At 45.2% G+C, this 27,703-nt stretch overlaps 1 long non-coding RNA gene across 6 annotated transcripts; it reads left to right on the plus strand.

Moving 5' to 3' along the window:
- The first annotated feature begins 2,739 nt into the window (after nt 1–2,739).
- Nucleotides 2,740–27,402, plus strand: LOC119255675 (uncharacterized). Of its 6 annotated transcripts, none has more exons than XR_008553379.1 (7): nt 2,740–2,839; nt 7,363–7,548; nt 7,729–7,780; nt 7,951–8,367; nt 9,570–9,652; nt 9,817–9,902; nt 10,622–10,788. It is a non-coding gene; the product is annotated as an uncharacterized LOC119255675 (long non-coding RNA). The 6 variants fall into 6 exon arrangements; XR_008553382.1 differs by having other exon boundaries at nt 7,956–8,367; XR_008553380.1 differs by lacking the exon at nt 10,622–10,788 and adding an exon at nt 27,378–27,402 and having other exon boundaries at nt 7,729–8,367.
- The last annotated feature ends 301 nt before the right edge of the window (nt 27,403–27,703 follow it).

The raw sequence follows: 27,703 nt of genomic DNA on the forward strand, positions 1-27,703 counted from the left end.
TCTCATTTGATAGATGAGAAATTGCCATTTGTCTTTTGCCTTGATTATTGTTTTTAGCTTGCTTTCAGTATTTTCAATCACAGTAAATGTCACTACCATCTACTTGTTGCCCCATCAGAAACCTGGAACTTACCTTGACACCTCCCTGCCTGTCACTACCCACAGCCAAACTCACTAACCCTATTCATCCTACTTCCTAAGTAGACCTTAATTCAGCTCATTTTGCACCCTTTCCAGTATCACACCCTTGCCAAGCCACCATCATCTTCTACTTGAATTCTGCGGTAACCTCCTAACTGGTTTTTCCACATCCTGTATTCCAATTCTCTCACCATCCAGACGCTAGAGGGATTCTTAAAAATGCATATTGGATCATCTCCCTTGCCTAAAACCTTTTGACAGTTTCTTATTTCATTGAAGATCAAATCCAAAGTCCAGAATGCACCCTTGTTTGTGCCCTAAAATGTTACTTTTGGAGGGATTTTCTGCTCTCATCCATCTCCCCCTCCCCCCTACCCCCGTGTCTGCCCTTAGCCACACTAGTTTTCTTTCAGGTCCTCAAATAAGTCATACTTCTTCCTAATTCAAGGTCCTGGACACATTGTTCTCTCTCTATGATAAGTTGTTTGCTTTCCTCCTTCCTGGCCAATTCAAACTCATCTTGCTGCTGGAAAAACATCTCCTCAAGAACCTCTGTATCGGGCCTCCCTGGTGGTGCAGGCAGTTGAGTGCAGCACTGTGAGGCTGTCCACAGCCTCTGCAGCACCGGTTCGATCCCGGCCGGCTAGTGAGGGTCTCACATGGCGCAGCAGACCTCTCCTGTTGTGCTCGCTGCTCCCCTCAGCAATGTATTTCGTCAGTCTGCCTGTTCTGTTTCCCGCTCTGTCTCTGGTGAATCCTCTCATCCTCCCATGCATCTGGTCTGTACCCCGGTTCTTGTATAAATAAATAAATAAATCTTAAAAAAAAAAAAAAAGAATGTCTGTATCACCAAACTGAGTGAGCTTCTCTGGCTATTTACAGGAGTTTCCTTTCCGGTACATCTAATAAATGTAGCTAGGTACTATTTCACAAGACTTATTTAATGAGTACCCCATTGCAAGCTCCATTAGTGCAGAGACTGGGGCTCTCCTTCCAGCACTGTCTACTCAGAGCTCAGAATGGTGTCTAGCACATAATAGGCACTCAACAAATACTGAATTAATTTCTTTCTTAAATTTAAAAAAAAATCAAATAACTTGTTTAATCTACATACCAAGCAATAGACTTTAGATTTTATGAATAAAGTAATGTGTTCTTCAAATAAAAAACAGATGAGGTAAAAACCAAGCCTGTTTTCAAGGGCACACTCTCTGGTTTAATTAAACCTAAGCATGAATGATCATCTCTTTCCATGTATAAATCTCAAAACCTTGGCTTTGGGGCCTCCCTGATGGCGCAAGGGGTTAAGACGCAACCTATGAAGCTGGCCGCAGCCTCTGCAGCACGAGTTTGATCTCTGGCCGGGGAACTACTCACAAGGCGCAGCAGACCTCTCCTGACTTGCCTGCTACTCCCCTCGGCAGTGTATTTCAGTACATCTGCCTGTTCTGCTCCCCACTTTGTCTATGGTGAATCCTCTTACCCCCTCACACCTCTGCCTTGTGCTCCACTTCTTGTATGCATAAATAAATATATCTTTAAAAAAAAAAAAAAAACACCTTGGCTTTGGAAACCACCAGCTCATTAGAGAGGAAGCATCTGGAAAGAGGGTCTGTGACTTATACTTTTCTGTAGCTTCCTCTTCTCTTTACCCTGTGTTTTGTCCCTAATCAATGAATGTCTTAAATGGACTTAATTTCAAGTCAAGTTATACAGTAATTATATCAAAATCACTGCTTTCTCTATTGTCTAACATTTAAAATAAATTTGGCATTATTTAGTATTATTGGCTTAATGGCTTTTCCCTTTATAGATCAATGTTTACATTTATGAGTATTTTCTCTTAAGATATTCTTCTAAATTAAAAACAACAACAACAAAAGCAAATTATAGGTCAGAGTCTCAACTCTTATGCAGCTACATCTCTGCCCTGTTCCCTGAATCTACTTTTTCCTTAGCTCAGCTTTCAATATATGGAATTATTGAATGGAATTACACGTATTACAGTATAATTTAGTGAAATTTCTCCCTTTCCCTTCCCCTACAGGATGGAAGCTGAAGTGCAGGCAAGAGTGTGGAGCCACCATTTTCTTGGCTTAATTTGGACTCTCCTTACTCTAACATGGAGCACTGCCTTGGACATAACGATCAGTTGCATGTAAGATGTCAATGAACTACTATGGTCAACTCTGGCCTCTGACAGAGCATAGGAGTCAGCCGATCAGAGATTTCCTGGGGAATTTATGGAGAGCTCAGGCACTCATTCAGGCCTAGGAAGGCTCAGGAGAAGAATAAAAGTTTCTCTCCTGCCCTGGGGAGACTGGGTTTCCGTTGGAGAGACAAGACCAAGATGCCATGAAGAGCCTTGGTTCTACTCATCTGAAGCCTCACCCCTGGCCACTTCTCTTTTCCTGCTTCAAGCTTCCTTTTTCTGGAAATCCCCCTAATTGGAATGTTTTTCTCCACATAAAGAGGGATAGGGATACCTAGTGGGGATTGATAAGTTTTTATTGAACGTTGTTAGGAAGCATTGGCCCCGGAACCAAAAAGTCTGGCTTTGACCCCTGGTTTTATTATGTCATAGCTGGATGACCTTGAGTGACTTCATAACCTCCCTAAGCCTTTTTGTTTTCATCTGAAATGTAGGTGTCTGTATCTTGGGTTGCTGTGTTGCTTATGTGCCTGTAGCCTAAAAGAGGTAGGTGAATATTATTTTATTGCTACTATTACGATTTTAGTTAATGTCATACTTACTATATTCTAGTCATTGTCCTTGACAAACCTCAACTCATCCAACTCTCACAGGTAATTCTTTGAGGTACAGACAATTATTTTCCTCATTTTATAGATGGACACTGAGGCACTTAGAGAATAGTAAACTTACCCAACTTCATACAAGATATGGTAGAGCCAGGATTTGGAACCCAATGATCTGATCCAGAAGCCATGTTCTAAACTATTAGATTATTAGTCTCGTGATAGTAACTATTTAGTTAATTACAAAATTTTAGTTATTAGTAACAATGATTTACTTTATTAATGATGGGCCCTGCCTATTTATATAGGATCCCAGGTACCTGGTATGATCGGGAAGGGCATAAGGGGGCTGATAGGGAAAGGGCTTAGGATCACAGGGAATTAGGGGGCCAACCAAGTATACTTAGATTCAAAGGAATCATCCAATTCCACATGGAGCCAAGGCTCTGAATAGGGAACCAGAGCAGGAGTCCAAGTCTGTGTGCGAGGTCACAAGAGGGAATGGGGGGATACTAAGATATCCACCATCAATCCGAAGCGCTCTGGGAGTGGAAAAAGGCACTGGACTTCCAGGTCCACCTATAGGAGGACTGAGGTTTCCCACTATATTGAGTTGGATTCAAGGCCCAAGTGAATCAAAGCTGCAAGGGAAGCGTGCCCTCGAGGTCCCAGGGGTCTTGGGGCTCAGAGGTGTTTCTTGAACTCTAATATCTCCTCCGCAGATGTGGAAGCTGATTTCAGGCAAGCCTTGAGCCCAGCTAATGTCCACATTCATCACTGTCAATGCTCGCCTCTTCCCCAGGACCTCTGCTGTTGAGGATGTCCTCCAGACATGCTCGCTTTAGCTTTCTTCTGGGTATTTCAGAGGAGTCAAGGATTTTATACTTTCTTACTCCCTCTTGGCTGTATTTCAGATTTTTGGTGTGAGATCAGGGTAGGGTGAGGTAGTTTAGGATAAAAAATGGTGCTCCAGCCACAGGACCGAGGCCCAAACAACCTAAACACCCATGAGGCAGGGCCAAGAATGATATCCAAAGACCAGCCTTGTCCTCTTCAAGGTGTTCCCATTGCCTGCCAGCCTGAACATTCTACATCAAATATTAGAGTGAGAAAGTTTTCTGTGTTGCAGGGCCAAAAAAAAAAAATGATTTTTATGTTTTACCTAAAAACTTGGTAAGTCCAAGTTTTTGCAACATGATGCCTGATACCCTTGGAACCCTGTGAGAGAGTCTCTTTAATTTTTAAAAACCAAGCAGTCAGGGACCTCCCTGGTGGTGCAAGGTGTTAAGCCTCAGCACTATGAAGCTATCCTCAGCCACTGCAGAACGAGTTCAATCCCAGGCCAGGGAGCTACCCACATGGCACAGCAGACCCTCCTGTCTCACCCACTGCTCCCCTCAGCAGTGTATTTCAGTCAATCTGCCTGTTCTGTTCCCCACTCTGTCTCTGGTGAATCCTCTCACCCCTGCACCTCTGGTCTGCACCCCAGCTCTTACATACATAAATAAAGTCAGCTCTACTGAAACATCAGTTTCACTCCCTCAACCCCAGTAGCTTCATGCTCAGCCTTTCTTTCAACTAGCGACCGCTGGTGCCTACACTGTGCATCAAACCCAGGCTGGAATTGTGGGCAAATTATGTCCTGATCCATGTTTAAATCCCAGCTCTGATTCGGGTGAGCTGTCCAACACAGAAAAAGTTACTTGACCTCTTTGAGCCTCTGCTTTCTCATCAGCAAGATGAACATCCTGGGCACAGCCTTCCAAGGCTGCTGTGAAAATTCTATGAAATAGCATTTCTCAAACACCGGGATCAGCAAGTCAGTCCTGATTGACTCTTGCCAATTTTATAATTTCCATTACAAATGTCAGTCCATGTGACGTGCTCCCAGGACTGACAGGGTGTAAGTGTTACAGGTAGGGTCAAGAGCCTGGGATCTGCAGTGGGATCCAGCCAGGGGGTCAATTCTACCAAGATGGTCTAGGCAAGACTCAGGAGTGGAGTATTTTCAAGATGAAAAGATCCAGGGCACAAAGCAGAAGGTGTGAAATGTAGACTGAGAATGCAAGCAGCAGAAAATGTGAAATTCCAAGAGCATGGGGACTAGAAGGGCACAGGGCTGGAGTCTGGATGGCCTCATAGCTCAAGTTCCCAGCGATGGGCTCACCTATAAAGGGGTTCCAGCTGGGCAGTCATAGAGTTACGTTAGTCTGTGAGATCAATTACCCTAAATGAGAAGAGGATGGACTGCAGGGGCTGGGGCAGAAAGTCCCAGGGAGTCAAGGCTGATGCAAGTCCCTAACTTGGTTCAAGAGGCTGCTGGTCACCCTTACCCAATGTCTAACAGTAGCTTCTCTGCAATGGCCCTGTTACCAGAGTCTGTGGGCCTGGCTGTTCTGAAGCTGCTTTAAATAGGATCTTTTCAGGCATCAACCAAAGACCCTCCACCCAAAAACAACCCACTCTTTTCTGATTGGTTAGAGCAGCAATCAGTGACCCCAGGCCTTTCAAACACAAGCCAGCTCACAGTGCTGGTCTGGGGCCACCAATAGGTTGACAGGGCTGCTGCCCCAGCCTCCATGGCTCGAATTAATTCAATTCCATTCAGTTAAAGTGTGTGTTTGTGTGTGTGTGTGTGTATATATATACCTGGGCTGAGAGTCGAGGGTAGTGTGAGACTGTAACAGACAAGGTTGTGAGCCCAAGAGGTTTATAGCCAAGGACACAGGTCTGCACTGTAACCCAAAGCTGAGTGCTCAGCGTGTTCAGGAGAGGACCAAGTGACAGTGCTATGGGGACAAGAGATGGAGCTGTGGATTCCACTTGGCAGCATCAGAAAAGCTTCATGGAAGAGGTGCACTTGCCTGGGCCCTGGAGACTAACAAGGCATTTGATAGGCAAAGGGTGGGGAAAGGGCATTGCAATTCGGGGTGGTCATGCAGAGAAAGAAGTGCTGCCTTCTGTGCCTGGCCACAGGGGATGAGAGAAGGTGACAGCAGGCAAAGGCAGGGGGGCAGAGGTCCTGCTGGGAGGGGCGTAATGTCACTTTCTGCTTTCTTCCTAAGGCACAGGAACTGTGGTCACATAAGAAAAAGCAAAGCAGTAACTGTTCTGAAGCACCACTGTGCATCTGGAAATGCACATCACATTAAAGCACACAAAGTCATTTCCTTCCAATTTTATAACCATCTTGGGGCACATATTATCACCATCCCCACTTTATAACTAAAGAAACTAAGGCTCAGGGAGATTGCATGACCAGCCCAGGGCTGCAGAGACAGGGATGGAGCCCCAAATCTCTGAATCTGAGCCCACTGATTCTTCTACACAACGGCACCTCCCTAGTGATGGAGGCAGATGTTTAATATGCTAGAAATTGCTGAGGAAACAAAGTAGTCATCACCACCACCATCTTCATCATCATCATCATCACCATCATCATCACCACCACCACCATTGTCATGGGTCTGGCGTTTTATTTCCTTAGGGAGAAAATGTACTGAATAGGCCTCTTTATAGCTGAATCTTATATGATTCTTGAGCATGTATAACTCATTAAAATCAACCACCATCAGGGACTGCCTTGGTCACTGCCTGCTCAGAACTTGTCAGGGGCTTCCACTCCACACTCAGAATAACATTTATGACAACGCTATGAAGCAGGCTTTACTCCCTCAGTTTTAAAGTTGAGGACGGAGAGGCTCAGAGGAGCACAATGATTTGCTCTACTTATGTAAACAGAGCTGGAACTTCAAGCATGAGTCTTGGGGCTCAGACCTACCTGTCAATCTCAAACTCAGTATGTCAATAACTCTTTCTAGTCTCCCTCCAAAGGGTCCTCTGCTGCTGGTTCCACCTTACTGAGTGATTCCACTTTCTTTTTTTTTTTAAGGATTTATTTATTTATACAAGAACCGGGGTACAAGCCAGATATGTGGGAGGGTGAGAGGATTCACCAGAGACAGAGCGGGGAACAGAACAGGCAGACTGATGAAATACACTGCTGAGGGGAGCAGTGGGAGAGGCAGGAGAGGTCTGCTGCGCCATGTGGGCATCTCACTGGCCGGCCGGAATCCAACCCGCACTGCATAGCCTGCAGAGAGCTTCACAGCACTGTGCTCAACCGCCTGCGCCACCAGGGAGTCCCTGATTCCACTTTCTACCAGCAACACAAACTAGAACCCCAGGCTACCCCTTGACACTCCTTTCCCTGGCAGTTCACCCCAGTAACTGACTCATCATGGATTCTTGCAGGTATCAAGTCTCCCAATCCTGCCCACTTCTCTCTATCTCTGCTCCTACTCCCCAAGAGCCTGCTCAGCAGATGGAAGTTTCCAGGGCCCTGTCCCAACATTATGGCAGAGACCCCCCCCCCCCGGGACTGGCCTGCGCACTGCAGTCTGGGTTGGTACACATTTTGAATGTCCCCTCTGCTCTTAATCCTGAGTTTGTCATTGCTTATAGTTACAGATTTATTTGAGCAACTCTTTGAGTCATGAACTCCACCAGGCTGATGAGCATAAAAGTTTGGTTTACCCTGTCAAGGCTCAATAAAGAAGACCAGAGTGACATAATGAATTAAACTAATGGGCGAGAGCTGCTTCCTCCTCCTTTCTTCCTGTATGTGTTCAGCGTTTCCAACAACTTCAGGTATTGAGTCATGAAGAAGCTGGGCTTCTTCACCGAGGGGGCCCAGTAGCTGAGGAGGGCCTGCCTGTCCTGCCAGGGTGAGGTCATGTCTCTGCTACCTACAAACACTTGGGAGACAGAAGAAAGGCAGAGTCTTTCTGGGCTCGACTATTTCCTGCTCATTATTCACTTTATCTCCAGGTCCTTTTCAGACAACACCTTAACTCAAAAGACTTCTCGGGCTGCTCTCAAGGTAACTGTTACTGACTCTCTTTGCAAGTTTCCCTGTTCACCTCTTACCCCCCGTGATTCCTCTCCTGCATTAAGCATTGTCTTAAGACATCTGTGGGCATCTGATCATGGCGTTCTGTGGGCAGGGACTGTGTCATCCTGTACAATCCTAGATCTATCCCCATTGTTCAGTCCAGTTCCTGCACCAGAGGCTCAATCAATATTTGATAAAAGAATAATCAACAAGACGAGACTCTAAGTTGGAAACTTTCTTGCCTGTGTCCAAGGTCAAAGTGAAATGTAAATGTCAGTGGTCACGATAGAGCTTACAGGACTCAGCCAGTTTGCTGACCTCCTTACTCCTGTGCAAAGGGTCTGAAAATGCAGTGTGCATTCAATCTGAGGGACCCGATTGAAGTCTTAGTGAGAACTCAAACTGTGAAAAAATAAATAAATAAAAGGAATGACTAAGAAAGAAAAGAAGGAGGTGAGGAGAAGAACAGAAGATAAACTCTTCAAAGAAAACTGCTGAGTAGAAATGTGCAGGAAAAGACTACCTGAAGAGTCACGTTCATGGGAGAAGGCAGGCCCTGGTACATCTGGAACCTGGTAAGTCTAGGGTTATGCTTTCCCACGAAATGGGAAATAGACTGGATAGATTCCCATCCCTCCTGCCCCTGACAAGCTGTGTGGCCCTCAACCAGGTATTCATCCTCTCCTTTCTTTCCCTACAAACAGCAAGAAATGCCCAGGCCCTCCAGATCTGGGATTCCTACACAAGATATATGGAAAGAACTGAAATGCAGAGGATGGAAACTGAGTCTGGGGACCTCGATCCAAGTAGTACAGCAAGCTCCAATGCTACATTTGAAGATACATTCAAACTTTCACACTTGCTTATAAGGGCTTCCTCTCAGGGTCCTTTCTATACCTCAAAATTCACCATCTGCTTCTTTCCTTATTCTCATTTATTTTCTCCATCAACATACGCTTGCTGCCACAGGACCTTTGCACATGCCACTCTGATTTGTAGAACTTCTCCAGCTCAGTTTCATTTCCACCTACAGAAGGAACCAAGGTCCATGGAGTGCTGATGTTGTGAGACTTTATTCTCTCTTCTACTGCTGTCTCCCAGACTTTTCTAACATCTTTAGCCACCCACAAATTGGGAGAGATTTTCTGATGTAACTGAATGTCAACCAGGCTGCACAGGGCCAGGGGAATTCCCTCTGACACTGTGTAGAACAGAGTGGGCCGGGGGGTGGGAGAGGAGGCAGGGCTGGGCTGCTGATAGTGGCTCTGCAAGGTGGGCCTAGCCTGGCCTGATATTCATGGATCTTGGAGTCCCAAATATTCCACCAGCCCAGAGATCATCTGGAGAAGGCTTTGTGTGTTGTAGACCCCTTCGGCAATTTCTTGAAATGTATAAACTCTTTCTCAGAAAAATGTTTCCAAATGCATAAAATAAAATCCATAAGATTACAAAGGAAACCAGTTATATTGAAATAGTTATCAAATTGTTAAGATGATAAATTTGTGATACAGTAATATTTTTATTTCCTTTTAAAGTCAAGATTTATAGCAAAATCTAGAGGCAGGTCTAATAATGCTCATACCCTTGAAATAGTAATGAGTGTAAATGATATTTTGAAATATCTTCAACAACTATAATGGAATACAAAACCATCCAATCTCTCCTGATAACAAAGTCCCAGAGACTTCTAATGCTATTGTGGTTTATTGCCTATTTCACAATGGGAGAAAATGTTAACTTAGAGTTTCTTTTTTTTTCCCTAACCATGTGCTCACAGTAAGAACCTCTGATTTAGGGCAGCAACCTGATTTTACAGAGGAGAAAACGGGAGCCCTCAAAGAGACAGCCAACTGCACAGAGGTACCCAGCAAATTAGTTAAAATCGCACTCACGTGCAGGCATCTCCCTATCCCCCGGCTCTGCGAGGCCCATCTTGCAGAGCCATCTCCCATTGCACAGTACCATCTTCCTTGAGCACTCATCTTATATCTGTAAAATGGTAACGATCATGCTCACCTCTGCAGGTTACTGTCAGGATGAGATGACAAAATAGATTGGAAAATACCTTGTCACCCGGATAGTATCCTCCACTTCTGTAGATCAGTGACATGTGAGTAACTGTTACATATTGCCTCATGGGAAACCAAAGGATATGAACTTTGGGTTTCAGTGAAGGGGTATACCCCGGGTAGCATATCCACCAGGTGTAAATAACAAGGAAGGGTGGAGACTGGCAAACTCAAGAACTTATGCCCTTTTGAAAGGGGCAGTATCTTTCAGTACCAGTGGAGGATGTCATGCAGGAAGGTGGGCCTAGTGTTGCCATGTCTGACTTTCTAAGAGATGGAAATCCATGTTTTCGGCAAAATGTCCTAGTTTTTATATTAAATGTCTGAATAATTAAAACTGGATGTGAGCCCAAAACATATCTACAGCCTGTCAGTTTGCAGTCTCTGGCATGTCCAGGTAGGGGGAGTTTCCCTGGCTTGGGGAAGGAGAAGAAACAGGTCAGTGTTTTCCATACATGCCAAGAGGGTCATCACCCAATCCCAGCTCTGGAGGTCAGATGGTGCCTGTAAGGGTGGGCATTCTTTTGAGGGCAAGAGAGACAGCTGGTCCTAAAATTGTACTCCCCACCCTGCTGCTACAAGGCTGCCTTGTTTTATTAATAACCCTGGATCGTGCTCACAGCATATCAAGGTAAACAGAGACTCTTTCAGGATGGGTAATGTAGGCAATTCTAACAGATGAAGAAACAGGCTTCCAAATATAAATAGGGAGATAAGATAAATAGACAGAGATCCAAGTCTGCTTCATGCTGATTTGCAGACTATGAGCCACAGACTTGGAAAATCATGGATCATTTGGGCTGAAAGGGACCTTCATTCAGAGGATGAGGAAACATACTCAGGAAAAGGAGACCTGCCATGGGTTGCAATCATTATGTGAATACTTCTAATGCCTCATTAAATCGGTTTCCTCATCTGAAAACGAATGGGGTCATTCAGTTTCTGGATGGGTCACAATCACTCAGCTGCATGTGTTGTCCACACCATTTCCTCCTTCAAATGGCCATCTCCAATTTGACCTTCAAGATCAGGGATTCTGTCCTGACTCCTTCCTCTGTGCTTTTACCATCCATTGTACAAACCACACATATAGGTGTTTGTTCCTCTAGTCAGCTGAGACCTCTGGAGGGCAGATTCCAGTCTTTTCCAGTTCTTTCTACTATGATCCCAGCACAGGGTTGGCCTGTTGGAGATGCTCTAAAATCTCTGCCAAATGAGGCAGTGAACAATACACAGTAAGTCTCTCTTGTAGCCACATAAGAAGGTTGCAAATAAGAACTATTATGGGAGAGTTCACAAAACACCATTTTGACTTCAAGATAACATGCCAAGTCTAGGACAAACTAGAGACTTTGGTCTAGAGTACCAAAAACCTGCCAAAATTCAGTTAAAGAAAGTACATTGTCACTGTGATAATCCCTCTTCTGAACAAAAGAGAAAGTCTAAGAAGTAGTAATTAGGGATTCAAAGGGTGCCATGCTCCACTTGGACATGTTCATTCTCTGGCTCAGTGAATTCCCAGGAGATTTAGAAGTAGGTGATACATCTATTTTAGGCATGGAATGAAGTAGACAAGTTCCATCCATGGTAGGAAGCAAAGAAAGCAGCAATGAAGTTGATCCATACAACTCCAAAATTCTTTCCATTTTGTCAAAGTCATCACCAAAATTATCCATGGACTTCCTTCACCTTACCTACCACTGCTTACCCCAACATGGAGGGCAGGGCATGGACTTTCAATAAATTATTTCTCCACCTCCAACCCTGAGATTCTGCACTGCCACAAGTCTGGAGACTTGAGAACATGGGGTCATTGTGCGCTCTCTCTAGTGGTTTCTGGGAAAAGAAATAAATCATATAAGGGGGAGAGAAGCTCAAGGTTTCCACCCCATCTGAGGCACTGCAGCTGTAGAGTGGGAAAGAGAGAGAGGGTTCTGTCATGCTTTCTTTTGATTTTATTTTAAAATATTTTTCATGGGCCTCCCTGATGGTGTAAGTGGTTAAGTCTCAGCATAATGAAGCTATCCACAGCTACTGCAGCACGAGTTTGATCCCCAGCCGGGGAGCAGACCCACATGAGCCAGCAGACCTCTCCTGTCTCACATGCTGCTCCCCTTAGCACTGTATTTCAGTCAATCCACCTGTTCTGATCCCTACTCTGTCTCTGGTGAATCCTCTCACTGCCCCGCACTTTTGGCCTGCACCCCAGTTCTTGCATACATAAATAAATAAAAATAAATCTTGAAAAAATAAAGTATTATTTTTCATTTACATATTATCCAGAGAACTTTGCTTTAGAGGGTGCCTGTTTGAAGGCAGAAGTCTTAGAATAATATTTTCCTTCATCAGCCCACCAGTAATAACTCTAGTACCAATAATATGGTACATGGAAGGGGCTTGTGACTGTCATCACTCGCACAAGTGAAAATGTTCTGATTTCTCAGTGTGCACACTGGGCATTGAATTCCCTTGTATCACAAACACATATGGGAGACGCTTAGAGAAAGAGAGTCTCAATCCCAAACTCACCTGACCTCTCTGACTCTTGGTGTCCATGCCCAGACCCCACAGGGCTCAGTGAAGATGTCACCAGCAGTGAGACAGGGCAATTAGCCAGCATGCTGCATGCTAGTCTCCCCTTCAACCATTTCCACTTCAGGGCTGATGGAGGCTGAGTGGGAGCAGCTGTGGCACAGAGCAGAACAAGTACAGTGGACGTGTTACTTATTTCCTTGGGCTTCACCTCCTTTGGACCTTGCTAATCCTACTTTGTAGATTGGGCTAATATTTTATGAGCCACAACATACAGGCTTTTATGAGCCCATAAAATCTTCAGAGTGCAGTTGAATTCACGTGTCACTTTCTGGCTTGAAGACAAAATCCCAACACTTGAGTCTACCCTCTTGGGCTCTCTGTGATCAAACGGCCAAGCTCCCCCCAGCATGCATTTGGAGGCCTCCACTCAAATGTCCTCACCCTTTTCTAGCTGTGTCTTGCCCATTCCTGCCTCTGCACCTTTGTCATATCATACTACTTCTTTTCTGGAACACTGCCTCTCTCTGCTTTCTCCAACTACCTGTGAGTAGTGTTTCCCTGAAGTGCTGGTGCAGAACCTTACCTTCCATGAGAAATTCCTCTTAAGTACTCCCTTCAAATTTTATAAGTACTCCCTCTTCCAGGAAGCCTTCCTTGGTCCATAAAGCTGGTCTTGACATCTCCCAGTTAACAGTTACCCACAGCACCACATCTGAATCTTACTCAGAGGAATACGATTTGCTATCAGGTAACCATTTATGTGGATGGCTCTTCCACACTGAACCCATGAGGGTGGGCTTCCATCTCCCTGGCAGCCAGCACAGGGCTTGGCATTTTGTGGCAATTCTGTACATATGTCATCATCATCATCATCATCAAAGCTGAAAACATGAATACAGCACTATGCTAGGCATTACTATAAATGGTTTCCATACATTATTTTATTTAATGCTCACATAGTCCCTCTGAAGTATATCCTATAATTTCTCCCATTTTTCAGATGGACAAAGAGGTCACAGAGATAGGTAATATGCCCTAGGTTGGTAGATAGCAGAACTTTTGCTTGAACCCAGATCTCGCAGCTTTAGCAATGGTCTTAACCACTGAGCAACACCACCTCTGAATTCATTCACCTTTATAACCCCAGAGCCCAGCAGAGAACCAGGCAGTTAGCTAGAGCTGGATTAGCAACTTCTCTCTCCATCCTTTCATTGGAAGGTCGCCGCCAGGCACAGTTAGACACAAGTCGGGATGAGCACCTGGCAGAGTGGTTCCCATCCCTGCCAAGCCTGCCACAAGCATATTCTGAAGTGGGCTCCTTTCCTTCTCTTAATGAGATGCGCCAGCCCCCAACCCACACAGCCTTGTCTGCCAGGGCAAGCAAATGCATTCCTAGTAGCAAGCCTAGACTCAGAGGCTGTGTGCTTTGTTACCATCCCATTGGCTCCCTACCTCTTTCTGTATTCATTAAGGCTTTCACACACTCAATCTGTCTTCCAGAAGATCTCATCCTTAGCCATTGTCAGAAATAATCAGTTTGTGTGACTCGTGATGTTTCCTGACCCAAAACGAAAAGACAAGGAAGCAGACCCTCCATCATACTTTCCTGACTTCAGTTGCTTCTATAGCCTTAAGCTCCCTATTCATACACGGTGTTAATTTTTGCACAGGTTACAAAAACGGTGAGTTTTCTAGTGTTTTAGACTATGATTCCAAAGCTAAGACAAAATAATCCTTTGGCTTATCTGCGCCCAGACTTTATACAAAGGGACCAAGGCTCCAAGCAAAGAAGAGTCCAGTTGATGATTCTGAAGTTATTGCTGCAGTTCTCCACACCCCAGCTCTTCACCACAAAGCACAGAAAATTACATGCACCAGTCACTCCCTCCCAAGCAAAAAGATATCCCAAGTAATACTTTCCAAAAGAATAATAGTCTGCTGAACGCGACACAATCATTCCCAATGTTGGCTGCTAATGGACACCAGGAAACTAGTGAACTTGCCTCAGTTCTAAATACATTTGCTAATAACTCTTTCACAGAAAGGGTTTCCTTCCTGCCAATTTCAAGGCCCGAGAAATCAGGCTCCTAACAAATTTCCTTTGGCTTTGTTTCACATAATCCTACTTCTGTCTGCTCCATGCTCTTCTCCAAATGTGTTGGGTCTCAGGGGGCCATTGTCCTTCATGAATGATGGCTTCAGGATCGACAAATGGCCCTCCATCTATCATCCTGGGCTCCAACAGCAACAACAGAGGCTCCTCTGTTTCCCTCTGCAAGCAGGCAGAGCGATGGCCCTGCCTTGGACTTGCCTCCCCACTGTCTTGCGGGGGATACCAAGAATGCTGGGAGCCTGGGGGAGGTGAGTAAAGGCTGAGTCACTTTCACTTTCAGTGCGAAGCCCTTCTAGTCTGTGGAGAACCTACTTAGGTGCCCTTCTCCCAGGTGGCCAGTCCCTGCAGTTATCTGTCTTCTACTCTGCAGCCCAAGACTTCTTCCGACCAATCACGTCATCAATCTCTCTTAGAGCTCTGGGGAGCTAATGATATAATCATGCTGAGAATGGCTTGTAAATGCAGAATGGGCAGAGCTGTTAAGAAGAACTAGAAAACTGGGAAAAAGTCTGACTCTTACCATTTGGACTCACAGGAGCCGCCCGATCACTCTAACTCTCAATTTTCCCATCTGCAAAGTGGGAATAATAATGCCAGTCTTACGGTGTCATCATGAAGCTCAAGTAGTTAATAAAGGTGATGAATGTAAATCACCAAGTACAGAGCCTGGCAAATAGAAGGTAATTATTAAGGGAGCTTTAAAACATAATTTGGTAATATTAATTATAATTCTATATTTCACATAAAAATCTAGGAAAATTAATAGTGGAAAGAAATGAATCAAGTTTACTCATAGTTTTGGTTCCCCCTGGCAAAAGGTGCAGGTGCTTGAGCAGTCTGGCTGAGTCAGCTCTCAGCCACCCCAACACACCTCCAGATCAAGTTCAAATTCTCAGCTAAGGGATTTAATCTTTCTAAGCCTCAGTTCTCTTTTCTGCAAACTGGGGTAAATAAGGTCCTACCTCCTAGATCCATGTGAGCACTCGTGAATCAATACAGGTAAAATGCTAACCAGTAGTTGCTGGCATCTAGCAGGTGCTAAGGAATTACAAGTGGTTACATAGTTATTTAATCACTAGGCACTTAACAGAAGCCCAGGGCATTGTGCAAGGTGCTGGGAAAGTATTAAAGAAGAAGAAAAGGTAAATAGGATATGATCGGTATCCTCAAGGAACCTACAGACTAATGCAGCGATTTTCAGCCCTGCTACGCATCACTTAGGGAACCTGAAAAAAACTCCTGCACGGGTCTCATTCCCAGAGACTCTGATTTAATTGGTCTCAGGTGAGGCCTGGCTATCAGCATTTTGCAGAAGCTCCCCAGGTGATTCGAATATGGCCAGAGCGAAAAATACTGGCCTATTTTGGGGGAAGATATGAACAATTAGGTGCTCCTAATAATATGTGCCCAGGGCTCCAACAGAATTATGTACAAAGGTAACAGGAACACAGACAAAGGCAAAGATAATGACTCATCATTTAAGCTGAGTAATAGTGCAGAAGTGGTTTGCCAGAAGGAGGATGCGCGAGAAGGGCATTCTGAGCCTTTCCTGCAAGACCCCATAGAGACACAGCTGCAGTGAGTCACCAGGCAGGACCTGGAGCAGGCCAGGGCGATCAGCAAGGCTGGAAGAAGAGCTGGACATTTTCCCAGGAGCAGAGCTCCTTGGGGCACCCTGCACTCTGCTCGCCAGTCCTTGTCCTGGTATCCATTACCAGACACTGGAAATGATTGCTCTGAGGACTTTGCCAGAGAGAGAGAGACAGAGAGAGAGAGAGAGAAAGGGGGGGGGGAGGGAGAGAATTCCACATGGATAAGCGGACTATGGACAGTTGCTTTGCTTCCCCCATTAAAGGTGCCACAATGCCTGGCAGAGAGGCCAAACACATAGGGTGACTCAGAGGTCTGTTGGTTGGCTGGGGTTGGCCTCCTGTCCATGGTGCTGAACGGTTCCTGCACAGGAGAGTGAGTTGCTCAATGTGGGGTCCATAGACAAGCAGAATCGGTCTCTGGCACTCATTAGAAATGCAGAATTGTGTGCCTAACTGCAGACCTACAGAGTCAGAATCTGCCACTTATCAAGTCCCCAGGCTTGCATGCATCTTAAAGTCTAATTCTCACTGCTCGAGGCCAGTGTTTTCAAGCTGTAAATATCCCCACATTTGCACGACGAGAAATTGAGTGCACCAGAAATAACTTTTTAAAATGAAATGGACCCCAAAACAATAAAAATTGCTCATCACATGTGGCAAGAGCAAGTTTTGTTTTTGCATATATGGGGATACTGAGCAGGATCTAAGAAATGTTTATGAATGTGAGTTACATTTTAAACAATGTCTGAAGTCACTTCTTATTTTTTTCTAATGGGGGACACTAGGGATTCTTATCCACTATCTCCCAGAGTTTGGATCCAGAGTGAGGAACAGAGAATGGGAGAAAAGAAGGTAAAGGTAAAGAAAGAGAAAAAGAAAGAATGTGTGTGGGCCTCCCCGGTGGTGCAGCTGTTGAGCACTGGGTTGCGAAGCTGCCCGCAGCCTCTGCAGTGCCGGTTCGATCCCCGGCTGCTCTCCGGCCACCGGAGGAGGGTCCCACGTGGCGCGCAGACCGCTCCTGCCGCCCGCTGCTCCCCTCAGCAGTGTACTTCGGTCCTTCTGCCTGCTCTGCTCCCCGCTCTGGCTCTGGTGAATTCTCTCATCCTTCCGCACTTCTGACTGTACCCAGTGCTTGTATGTATGTATAAATAAATAAATAAATCTTAAAAAAAAATTTAAAAAGAAAGAAAGAAAGAAAGAATGTGTGTGTGTGTGTTCACGAGAGAGAAAGAGAGAGAGATACACATGCTGAGTGAACACTGGAGAAGGTTAAAGGGAAAAGCAGAGGGAATCAGATTTGAATATTACTGTCCATCGAAACTTTGTAATATTTTGCATCATCTGGAACAAACATTGCATTGAATTTATGCATTTCCAGACTGTATCTGGCTTTAGGTACTTGAGAATTCCCTTGGATTTTTGGGTGGTTCCCTTCCATTAAAAGCTGCACTCCCAGGGAAGATGGGGGGGCTAGGGGTGGGGAGTGCCAGTGACTTGGAGTGGGTGTCTTCTCCCCACGGCAAGGTTTCTTGAGTTTCCCACTGCTCACTGGCAAGCAAAACATTTTGAGACACAACTCCAGAGAACACTGGAAGGAGAGAAATGGAGGTCTCTTTGAAATGCACAGACATTTCTTTGCTTCAGGGAGTGGCATAGAACAAAATGTCAAGAGTAGAAGTAACACCAGGCTTTTTCTTCTTTTTGCAACTGGGCATTGGGAGTTATTAACCTATTGCCACACACCTGTTATTTCATTTATTCAACACTGTCCTACATTCAATTTTGTCTAGGAAATTGGTGTCTAATGGAAGATGACAAAAAATAACTTTTAAAATAATTTTCTCCCAGGCTAGTGGAGTTTTTAAAACACTGAGCTCAATATTCCTACTTTGGGAAATTCTGAATGGAAGTCATAGTATGGGACAAAAAGGTGGTTAATAACCACACACAGTTTCAGTTTCAAGAAAGACACAGAGCCAAATACCCAAACTTGTGTTTGTTCTGCAAAATGGTATAATCATATTCTCTCTAGTGAGCTAGAATAAAGTCAACTTGAACAGTTTTATTCTATTTTTTAAAGGAAATGACAGAGTACAGCAGTCCTCAAATAAACATCATAATGGCTGATGTCGAACAAAATGACATTATCTGAGGATCTGCTTCCATTTTAGGTTGTTTTGCTAAAAGCTGCAGTTTCTGAGAACTGATCAACAACAGCATTAATTAATGACTTACTGTAATATATATCTACAACCTATAAAGACAAATTGCCTTTTGATGCAGAGAGGGCACCTGATTCTTTAAGGACATTCTAAGTCTCTCAAACCCTAAATTACTTAGCATGACTCTTAACATGACAAGCAGAGTAGTGAATTCTACTGGTCCATATATGTTCCAGGGCCTCCGTGTTTTGATCTTACTAAGGTTGTTTGAGAAATAATAGCATAAGTATTACAGTTCCTATTTTCAGAAATGGTCAAAAGAGGCACAGAGAGGTTTAGTTATGCCAGGTCACTAAAGGTCACACAGTTCACCAGAGAGATATGGCCAGAATCGGGCTCCAGCACGCTGACTCCAGAACTCCGGCCATAATGAACAGGTGTCAGTTTGTTCAGCCGCCTTTCTGCCTCTGTGCCTGAAGCCCCAGTGTGTCACGTAACATTTCCCACAGGCTTCTTGTTATTTTTCCCAACTTGCCACTTTCATCCATTTAGGTCTTGTCTGTAAGCAGACTGACATTTCTCCCTGGTTCTGCCTGGCACGGATGGAATGTCCTGTGTGGTGGCTGGCCATTCACAGAGAGGGATTTCTAATAGGGGAATAGCTTTTCAGAGTGGCTCAAGTGAGTCCTGCTTCCCTACTATTCAGTCAATTACTTTAGAGAAGAGTCCAACGGCATATACTCAAAGTGGGGAAATTTAAGAACATTTTGGCTTCAGTCTGGATTTCCTCAACATCACATTCTCAGCATTTCTGAAAATGGTGAACATGCAGAAAGAAAAGCCCCTTCTGAGAAATGACATTTAAAAATTCCCAATCTGAATACACAGACAGTCAATTTAACAGGACAACAGTTTCTCTGGGGTCTTACCATGGTCCATGCACCGAGAATGGGAGAGATACAAAAAAGGCAGACTGTGGGCAAGACATAGTCATATGCCAAGATATTTATTTATGTTTCTTTTTCTTTTTTTTTTACCAGCTTAATAATTAGTATTTTTACCAATTTAAAAAAAAATCACTGACAGTTTTAAGTATAACTCAAGCTACAAGAAACACATTTGAGCTCAATATAATAAAGAATTGTCTGACCATAAACACTCGTCCAACAACAAAATACCAATCTTAGTAAGTTTTACCCAAAGGTGTGCTGGTAAATATTGAACAACTGGCTTTTCAGGAAAATAAAAAAAAAAGGACCCTGATTTTTAAAGCAATTGCTGATCTTTGAAGTATTAATGTTCCTCCACGGCCGATTTCCTGCCCCCAAGATGGAACCACTGGAAGTGGAGTCGGAATGAGACCAAGAGTCCAAGTGGCACCAGAATTCCCACCACATGGACAAAACAGATGTGAGTCATCCCGGGACCAGAGTATTAAGCCAAATAATCAGCAAGTGGTGAATGTCAAATATTTCCCCCTTTTTAAAAATGTAGTTTATTTAAATATAAGTTTATATAATCTAATTTTTGATAATGGTTGTTTAATAACTGGTTCACAAAACCTCTGAAAAATTAGCAAGCAGCTCTGATGAGTCAGGATGAGGGGGCTCGAGAGCTCCACAAGTTCTTTATGGCAACAGAACTAATCAGATGCTGGCTGGCTTTCGGTCATGGGTGTGATCACTTGGATCTTTTACGCCCGTCCAGCTCAGCAGCAGCTGCATCATGGCCGCAACCCCATTGTTGCAGGTATTTCAGCACCTACCATCGCCAGCAAGTGCCGCAAGCTTCGTGCATATCATCTCATTGATCGTGAGGACAACCCCTTAAGGTAGATCAGACTAATGCCTTCCCCACTTTCCAGATGACACACCGATGCTTAGCGAGATTAAGTCACTCACCAAGAGTTACAGAATAATAAGTGGCAGCACTGAAATAGTTGACTCCAAAGCCTTCCTTAAAGCAGAACATCACACTACATGACTAGAAGGTTGCTATACCGACTGGCCCAAGCACCTCCATTACCTCTCAGGGCAAATCACCTGTGACCTATGAGAAGCGAACAGACCGACTGCTTCAAGTTGCAGATTTCAGCAGACTTGGTTCACCCTTCTCAATCCAGAAACCTAAATTTAACCTAGAACTAGTAAAGAAAGCATTTAAATAAACAAGATCTTCCTTGTTTTGTAGCAATCAAGAACTAAAAATTTTAAATTAAGTATGACATGTAAAATCACCATCTTTGTAAGTAAAAAAAAAAAAGCCAAATATCTATGATTTAATTTTGTTTCACCGAATGGACAATTTTGAACATACCGAGGAATGGCCAGGATTGTGGCCCCTTACCTATAAAGTCTTGTGTTTCTGTGCTAATGGATAACAAAACTCTCTTTCCTCTGTCCAAGAGGTAGCAAAGGGCTCATCATACGCTCAAACCAGATAGCTTCCATAAGGACACATATCTCTGTATCTCAAGGATGCAGGTAGTAGAATCCTGCCTAGTAGCAACCTCTCCTTTTTCTGCTATTCAGCTGAACAAGCAGTGGACACTCCCAAGCTAAGCCAGCAGCCTTCCTAACTGCCCCATCCCAGAGCGCCATCCCTAGACCAAGTCCACTCAGGTGAGCACCCAGCTGGGCATGCTGGCCGATCAGATGTTCCCACCAGGCAGAGGCTCCCGAGTGACTGATGGGCCTGAAGGTTTACTCCTATGTATTACTGACCTACCTTCTGTGGTGGAGGACCCAGCAGGCACATTCAGCGGGGCAGGTAGAACCCAGCAGCCGCTGGCTGAAGCACAGCCCACAGATTCCCCTTGCTCCTCTCTTCTGCAGACTCCTACCTCTGGTGAAATCCCAGGATTGCAACCAAATGCAAGTGTTTGCACTTGTTTATCGGCGGAGGTTTTGGTCATTGGCTTAGCCAGATCCCTGGGCTGTGCATGTTAGCTGCTTTTTCATCATGCCTCCATCGTACGGCATTACTGAGGTACAGCTGCATGATGCAAACTACCTAAATTGTCAGCAACAGCTCCTGTGGCAACAGACACCAGGAGTATGGGGAGGGCTGCCTGGCTCTAGGCCTAGAGGAATTTTACTTTAAAATCAATCAAAATCACAACTGAAAAGAAATAATAACTGCTGTAAATATGTTACACAAATGATGTGATAGAGAAATTATTTCCAGTCCTCACAATGGTCATGGTGACCACTGCTATCCCACTTCATGGATGAGGAAACTAAAGCTCAGAATAGCCGAGAAGCCCATCCAGCCTTAGATTGCCAGTACAGGGCAGAACCTGGTTTGAAAGTCCTGCTTGTTTATATCCAGAGCACCTATTCTAGGTATGCTGTGACTCTGCCTATATAAGAGGGAAAAGATAATTATAAGGGCTTGCCTATTCCATGCTGATAGTGAGGATAATAATAATAATGGAAAGAGTGAACTTTTACATCATGTGTACAACACACCAGGTGCCACTGAATTCAGGTTTTTTAAATCCTCCCCATGGCGTTCACTTCAGAGCCAAGGAGTCTGAGGCTCAGGGAGGTGAGTACAACTTCCCCACGATCGCCCCGCTAGGGACTGAGCTAGGTGCCTCTGCACAGTACTCTCCTCACTATCCTCTTACCAATCTCAAGAAAAGGATCCCTGGGCCTCCCTGGTGGCACAAGGGATCAAGCACTGCACTGTGAAGCAATCCCCAGCCTCTGCAGCACGAGTTTGATCCCCGGCCAGCCAGGGAGATACCCACATGGCACAGCAGACCTCTCCTGTTGCGCCCTCTGCTCCCCTCAGCAGCGTACTTCAGTCAGTCTGCCTGTTCTGTTCCCCACTCTGTCTCTGGTGAATCCTCTCACCCCCCACATCTCTGGCCTGTACCCCAGATCCTGTATGCATAAATAAATAAATATTTAAAAAAAAAAAAGAAAAGGATCCCTGCTCACAGATGAGAAAAGTGAGGCTCGAAGGAGGGAGAGACTGTGCAGAGACACCCAGTTGAGAGGGTGGAAGCATTTATCACAGCGGTGGTTACATCTTGGGAATAGAGGGGCCCTGGCTCGGAGGTTGGCTGGCCCTTGTTAACTGTGCAACCTTAGACAAATCATTTGCCTTCCTTGGGCCTCAGTTTACCCACAAAGACACAGATAGGCTTTAAGTAGGATCCCCTTCCAGTTGATCCATACAGGTGCGGATGCACCAGGACCCCCGTTGTTTGCCAGAGTTATTCTCTCTGAGAAGAGACGTGCCGCTTCAGACCCCCACAGGTGCCTTGAGCTCTGTGTCAAAGGCGTCCTGCCCAGTACATTTTCAGCGAAAATGGTTTCAGGCAAATAAACAGCCTCAAAAGCTTCCCAAATTGCTGCTTAATGCTTCTCCTCAGAGCGTGATCTCATTTATGGATCTGTAGAAAGGGTTTACGGCAACGCTGTTGATAGCGTGGCGTCCCAAATGATTTATCAGAGGTGATGTAAAGGAGCAGCAAGACACCACAGGAGGAGGAAGGGGGTTAACTCTCCAATTCTTGCTGAGAAGAGGCAGACATAGCTGGGATGGGGCAGCGATCGGTCTGAGTTCAAACGAAATGTCAAGGGCTGCCTTTCACTTTCTGGGAGGTTTGAGACGTGCTGAAGGAGCTGACAGAAATTTCCGGGGGCTGCAAATGTCTCCAAGTCACACAAAGGCTGGGGGACGCTGAGTGTAAAACATGTCGCAGAGTTTTCCCCACCACAGCAGCTAGCATGGGGCAGCCGGGAGCTTGAGGCCCATGTATGGGATTCATACTAACCACGAGGGATCTTGGCCTGTCCCAGGGCATCGTGGGATATTGGGGCAAAGACAAAGGGCAGAAAAGGATGTCCTGGGTCTTGGCCAGAATGTGACTGTGTGTTTTGGAAATCAATGTGAAATCAGTTTCCCGTGGACCCTCTTGGACTGGGATTGACATAAATTACAGATAATAGGCCTGGCTCTTGGTGATTTCTAGAGTTCAGATGGCCTCACCTATTTTTGCCTTTCCTGCATCACTTCCTGCTATATCCCCTCTCATAACTTCACCCCCATACCTCCTAGTCTTAGCACAGCTGTTCCTTCTGTTGGGAACCCCCCCCACACCCTTCCTGTGCCATTGGCAAAGCCCTCTTCTTCCCTCTGGCTTTTTCAAGTGTCACCTGATGTGGGAAGCCTCCCTTCCCCTAACCAGGCTGAATCCATGGGCATGCAACCTTTGCCATAGTGTGGGGTCTTCTCAGAATATCCCTAGCCTTGGTTTCAAAGCTCTGCTATCATAGTTCCATAATTCTTAATTTTTATTTTTTAAAGATTTATTTATTTATGCATACAAGAGCTGTGCTACAGGTCAGAGATGTGGGGGGTGAGATGATTCACCAGTGACAGAGTGGGGAACAGAACAGGCAGACTGACCGAAATACACTGCTGAGGGGAGCGGTGGGTGAGTCAGGAGAGGTCTGCTGCACAATGTGGGTAGCTCCCTGGCCGGCTGGGGATCAACCTCATTGCAGAGGCTATGGATTACTTCATAGTGTGATGCTTAACCCCTTGCGCCATGAGGGAGCCCCTAATTTTTAAACAAGGGGCAATGCATTTTCAGTTTGCACTGAGCCCCATGAGATATGGGGCTGGGTCTTCCCCTTGATGCTGAGTCAAGGAATCACTCTGTGGTCTCAATGAGAGGACTCACCATTTTTCTTAGTCGTTGATCTATATCTTTCCGGTATACTTGCTACCCCCCCCCCAGAAGGTATCTAAGTAGTTAAAAGGAATGCAAAAGAACAAATCCAACCCAATACAAATAGCAGATTGCATAAACTAGTAGCAGATGAGAAAGAAAAAAAGAAAAAGGCAAGTAACCAAAATCGAGGCAATAGTGGTGTTAATTCTCCTAGCAGGCTTTGACCATCCACTCCTTATCACAGAGTAGGGAAAATGAAACATGGATCCCACAATTCTGTGTTTACCAGGTAAAAACAAGCCAACTTCTCTGGAGAGGCACGCTTACTCTTGAAGATAAGAAGACATTAAATTTTTCTGAGAATCCTCATACAAAGAACCTTGTCAAATGGAGGGGCTTTCGCTGGTATCTGCACCTCCCCAAATTGTTCACAATATTAGTTGTGTCTTCGAGTGAGCAGTGTTTGGGGGAAGATCCATGGCTTGTGCTAGATTCCAAAAGGACCCATACCTCACAAAGGATTAAGATTCACTGGACTAGCTGGTGGGTACCTCACAGTAGAAACTTCTCATAACGGCCCTCATTCCAGGCTGATGGAATTCTCACAATGCACAGTGTTATACAGCAAATCCCATCAATTTGGTATTGAAAATTTACCATGGACCTCCCTGGTGGTGCAGTGGGTTGAGTGCTGTGCTGTGAAGCTGTGTGCAGCCTCTGCAGCGCTGGTTCAATTTCTGACTGGCCAGGGAGATACCCACATGGCATGGCAGACCTCTCCTGTCCCACCCGCTGCTCCCCTCAGTAGTGCTTTCCGTCCATCTGCCTGTTCTGTTCCCCACTCTGGTGAATCCTATCACCCTCCCGCGAATCTGGCCTGTACCCCAGTTCTTGTATAAAAATAAATAAATTTTCTCCATACAATTGCAACCCCCTTATTTTGACTCCAATCCAAATTTAAAAATTAATTGATTAATTAATTAATGAAAGAATAAATCAAAGAGGAATAAAAATATTTTTTGATTCAGTTTGAATTTTCACTTTCTATAATACCAACAATAAAGCCTGATGCATTTATAGTGTAATTAAATCATCTTGAAAAGAAAAATCAATCAATAAATAAATAAATCTTTTTTAAAAAAGGAAAATTTACCATAATGCAGTTATTTGTGTGTGGGCCCATCTCAAGGCAGGGACCTGTCCCTTCTTTCTGGTCTCCAGTGCCTAACCCAAGGCTTAGCACATGATCTGCATCTAGTAAAAGAGGCTAACGGATGGGCATATTGTAGAACTGGTCAATAGTTGGTGGACAACTGGATGAATGAACTGATGAATAAATGAACCAAACTTCCAACAATCAATCTAGAGTTCTTCTACTCAGCACTGAACTCTCGCTCAGAAATAGCGACCCATTCCCTGGCTGCATACGTGGAGATAATTCCCTGCGTCTGGGGATGCAGCTGCAGAGGGTGTTCCTCACAAGGCCCTTGGGTCCTTGAGCTTCCAAAGTGTCTTTCCCTCCAGACAAGACTTATCGAGGGATATGATGGTTAATTTATTTTTTTATCATTTTTAAAAAAATTTTTAAACACTGTTTGCTTCCCCCCCCACCCCCTCAGGTGTAGTCCCCATAGAGTTTCCTTCCGCAAGGCACCCGTGCACCATCACCTCAGTCCCCTGTGCTCCTCCCTCCCTCCCTCCGATCCCTCTCCCTCCTCCTCCCCTGCAGGATGTCTCTGGTTTGTAATTGTGTTTTTTCTTTGTTGTGTTTTGTACTGTTATTATTATTATTTTTTACACTGATGTCTTATTCGGTTCCACTATATTCCTGTTATAAGTGAAACCATGATGGTTAATTTATATGTCACTTGTCCAGGACATGGCTTCCAGTTATTGGTCAAACACTGGTCTACATATTTCTGTGATGGTGTTCTGTAGATATGACCAGCACTTACAATCAGTTGACTTGAAGTAAAGCAGATTATCTTCCAAAATGTGGGTGGGTCTCATCCCATCAGCTGCAGGCCTTAAGAGCAAAGACTGAGGTTTCCCAAGAAGGGAAACTCTGCCTCAAGAGTCATCATAGAAATCCTGCCTGAGTTCCCAGACTGCTTGACCTTGCAGATTTTGGGCTCAAGACAAGTTCAACGCTTACTACTGGCCTGCTCTACAGATGTCAGACATGTCAGTCCCCACAACTGTGTGAGCCAATTGCTGCAAATCAGTCCACATCTCTCTCTCTCTCTCTCTTCAAACACACATATATGCATGTAGACATGTGTGTGTGTGTGTGTGTGTGTGTGTGTGTGTGTGTGTGTGTATAGAGGAATATAGATACATTTATCCCCTGTGGGGATAGCCCTGCAGAGAGACTGAGGGCTCCCCATAATTCTGAGTTGGTGACACTGCTACTTTCCCCCAGGGCCATCTCCATCAGCAGAAGGGAGCACATTCACAGAAGGGGGCACAAAGAGTATGACAAAGGGACTTTCCAGAACACTACTGAGTGTGATAAATCGGCTGGTCATCCTCAGGGGTCAGATGAAATGGAAGTAAGCAGAGACAGCTCCTAGTGCCCCCTGTCTGCAGCTCTGCTCAGAGAAAGGTCTGGCCTGAGCAAACCACTTCAGGGTCAGTGAGGGTTTCCAAGGAAGAGGACACTTATTTGCTCAGGGACTCCTCTGCCTTCTGCCAGTGTCTGGATAAGTGGCTGAGATGTTCCACCATTGGCAGGTGAGGGAGGAGAGTCTGGCAGTGACAGTTTTAAGCTGGCTGTGCCCCTTCCTGAGAAGTCAGTGCTGCCTGAAGCTGGGATGGGGGTCTCAGAACCCCAACATTTAAAGACACCCCAAGAATAGCTAACACTGGGCTTCCCTGGTGGCCTAGGGGTTAAGTCTCAGCACTATCACCCCTACGGACTGAGTTCAATCCCGGGTCAGGGAGCTACCCACATGGTGCAGCAGACCTCTCCTGTCTCACCCGCACTCCCCTCAGCAGTGTATTTCATCAGTCTGCCTGTTCTGTTCCCCACTCTGTCTCTGGTGACTCCTCCCACGCCTCCTCAACTGTACCCCAGTTATTCTATGCAAAAAAAAAAAAAAAAAAAAGAACCTATGGGCACCTGCGTATGCCACACTTACGTAGGCTGACTTCACCCTATCAAGGACACCACAAAGGAGGAATACCACATCCATTTTACAGAGGAAACTCAGAGCCGTGGAGACATGGCATCGGACCTCACAGCTGAGGTGAGCAGCCACGTAACTTTCCTCTGCTTTGTCCTCTACCAGTTCCCCTTTGCTTTCTCGATGGTGTAGCTCCCCCAGCTATGGCTGGGAGCACAGGACTCTGAATGGCGGCATCCCCTGTCAAATGTCTGCATTTCAAAAGTGACTGAGACCACGCTATCTTCTCCTTGGCAGGCCCCCAGTGACCAGTTATCGGTTATCATCATGACTTTGTAATCTGAAGCTGTGAATGCGCCGCTGACTCTCCTGCCTTTTGGAAACCGCACCTCAGGGCTCCCCAGACCCCAGCCACAGAAGTCACAGGGCCACGCCCTGCAGCTCTGGCCATCCTAAAGGAACCCGAGACACCACTCCATCAGGGAATTTTCACACCAGGGTGGGAGGGGTGTGGGGGATGTGAAAATTAGGAAACAAAATCATTTTGTGAACTCATTAAACGTGAGCCTCCCGCATCCCTGCGAGCTTCTCCTGTTCCCGCATTGGGTGGCGCGCCTATTATT

This window comes from Talpa occidentalis, unplaced genomic scaffold (genome assembly GCF_014898055.3).
Source record: "Talpa occidentalis isolate TD23 unplaced genomic scaffold, MPIMG_talOcc4v2.1 talOcc4.3, whole genome shotgun sequence".
NCBI lineage: Eukaryota > Metazoa > Chordata > Mammalia > Eulipotyphla > Talpidae > Talpa > Talpa occidentalis.